Source organism: Megalopta genalis, unplaced genomic scaffold (assembly GCF_051020955.1).
Source record: "Megalopta genalis isolate 19385.01 unplaced genomic scaffold, iyMegGena1_principal scaffold0061, whole genome shotgun sequence".
Classification (NCBI taxonomy): Eukaryota; Metazoa; Arthropoda; class Insecta; order Hymenoptera; family Halictidae; genus Megalopta; species Megalopta genalis.
The window spans coordinates 985001-987500 of record NW_027476130.1 but is presented as its reverse complement, the minus strand read 5'-3'; the positions used below and the strand labels follow the sequence as shown (position 1 = coordinate 987500).

The following is a 2500-nucleotide window of genomic DNA, read 5'->3' as shown; positions in this document are numbered from 1 at the left end:
TGCCCAGTGCTCTGAATGTCAACGTGAAGAAATTCAAAAAAGCGCGGGTAAACGGCGGGAGTAACTATGACTCTCTTAAGTGAGAGTTATAGTTGCAGGGACGGTGATGCGCAATATAGACCTCTTGTTAGGTCCATTAGCCTCTCCCGTCCAAGTCTTCCCCACCTCCCATAGGTACCTGCCGGGTCATGCCAACGGGGTTCAGGCGAAAGGCTCGCTTTAAGGGCCTTCGGGCCCATGCACCTGCCCCCCGCCTTCGGGCCGGAGCGAGTTGGCGACACGATTTATCGTGTCGTCCGGGGGAGGGTGGAGCTTTTTAGCTCCCCGGTGCGGCGGGCTGCCACCCCGTCGCGCCGGTTTTTGTCTACAGGCCCAAAGAAAAGAGAAAGAAATTATAATCTCCGGCGAGGGCCTCGGCTCGCCGGACCTGTAGACGAGGCCGTGGCAGCCGCGCCGCCGGTTCCTGCCCCACCGCGGCCTCCCGCCCCCGCCCCAGCCTTTGTTCCACCGATCCCAATTCTACCACCGACCATCAGTGGTATAGATCCAGGGCCCTCCGGGGCGCGCGTCCCGCTGTCCGGCACATTTATGTGTCCGGATTGTTGCCGCACCTTCCCCTCCAAGATTGGATTGGGGGTGCACCGACGTCGCATGCATCCGGACGAGATGAGCGCGGAAGTCGACATTGAGCGAGTCAAAAAGCGTTGGAGCGCTGAAGAACTGCGCTTGATGGCGAGGGAGGAAGCACTTGCCGCCACCAGGGGAGTACGGTTCATCAATCAACACCTGATGGCCGTGCTCCCCATGGGACGCACCCTTGAGTCAATCAAGGGTGCGAGGCGTGGAGCGGACTACAAAAATCTTGTAGCCCAAGCGCTCCACGCCCTCCAGGTGGCGGATCACCAACCAGGTGGTTCCTCCCTCCGTTCCGACACGGTTGAGATCCGTGATGATCCGCCGCGGAACGAGGATGTGATGGGTCCAACACCACCTTCGGATCCATCACACCTGCCATCACCTCGCTCAATGCAGGGGAGTGAGAGCCCGCACGATGGATTTCGGACGGCTATCCGGGAACTCCTTCCCGAGGTCGTCCGTATCCAGGGGTTCGGCGCACTCGCGCTCGTTGGAGTCGCAAACAACCTCCTCCACGGGCGCGATGTTGCTGCCGGACTCCATGCGTGGCTCCAGGGAGTTTTCCCTGCTCCTCCCCTGAGACGACCGCGACCTCCTTGTCCGGATGCATCCATCAGGGTGCCGAAGAAGCGGCAGCGTCGCCGGGATTATGCCCGCGTGCAAACGCTCTTTAAGACAAATATGTCTAGAGCGGCCAGGGAGATCCTCGACGGGGGACCTGGGACACGTTCCCCAGATGTCGCGGCCATGGCTGCGCACTGGGGACCATTCGTGTCCCAGGAGTCCACCCCCGTCGAGCAGTCTAGGCGTTTACCACCAACGCCCTCCCTGGCGCACGTGTGGCACCCGGTGACCTGTGACGACGTCACGTCTGTCACAGTTGCCAATTCTTCGGCACCTGGTATTGATGGCATCACGGCGAGGCAGTGGAAGGCAGTTCCGACGAGCATCAAAGCCGTCTTCTTCAATGCCGTGCTCGCATCGGGTGGTTTCCCTCCGGAAATGCTAATTAGCCGGACCGTGTTCGTTCCCAAGAAGGATGGGTCTTCTGACCCAAATGACTTCCGCCCACTGAGCATCGCATCGGTCATCGTTCGCCATCTCCACAAGATCCTGGCCAAACGTCTCCGTGCGGCCAGGCTTGTGGACGTTAGGCAGCGATGCTTAGATGATGGGTGCGCGGAGAATATAGCTGTGCTGGCTTCGCTGCTCGAAGACGCGCGGAGACGTCTAAGAGAGATCCACGTGGTCTCATTAGACGTCGCCAAGGCGTTCGATGCGGTGAGCCATCACGCTATATCCTCCGTGTTGGGACGAACCGGTCTGCCGGAGGGATTGGTTAGCTACACCACCCGGCTATATGCGAATAGCACCACGGTGTTTGAGGTTGACGGCGCTCGTTCGGAGCCCTTCCACGTAAGCAGGGGTGTGAGGCAGGGGGATCCCCTCTCCACACTCCTGTTTTGCCTCGTCGTTGATGAGGTACTAAGATCGGTACCTAGCGACGTCGGTTACGAGATCGAGGGCTGTCGGGTGAATGCGTTCGCATACGCCGACGATATAGTCCTCGTCTCGTCGACCAGGTTGGGTATGACCGCAGCCCTACGTGAGGTTGAGGCCCGGGCTAAGGAACAGGGGCTCTCGTTCAATGCACGCAAATGCGTGAGTCTCTCCATCGTGCCTGCCGGTAAGCAGAAGAAATACAAGGTCCTGGTCGATCCCCAGTATCGTCTTGCCGGTGGCGAGGAGATTAAACAACTCTCGCCATCCGAGCAGTGGCGGTACTTGGGGGTCGATTTCAGGCCTGTAGGACTGAAGCGAGCCGGCAGTGTACTTAACACCGAGATGGAGAGACTAACGAGAG

At 59.6% G+C, this 2500-nt stretch overlaps 1 pseudogene; it reads left to right on the top strand.

Moving 5' to 3' along the window:
* The window catches only part of LOC143261672 (large subunit ribosomal RNA), a 7965-nt pseudogene that overhangs the window by 2809 nt on the left and 2656 nt on the right, over window positions 1–2500 (top strand).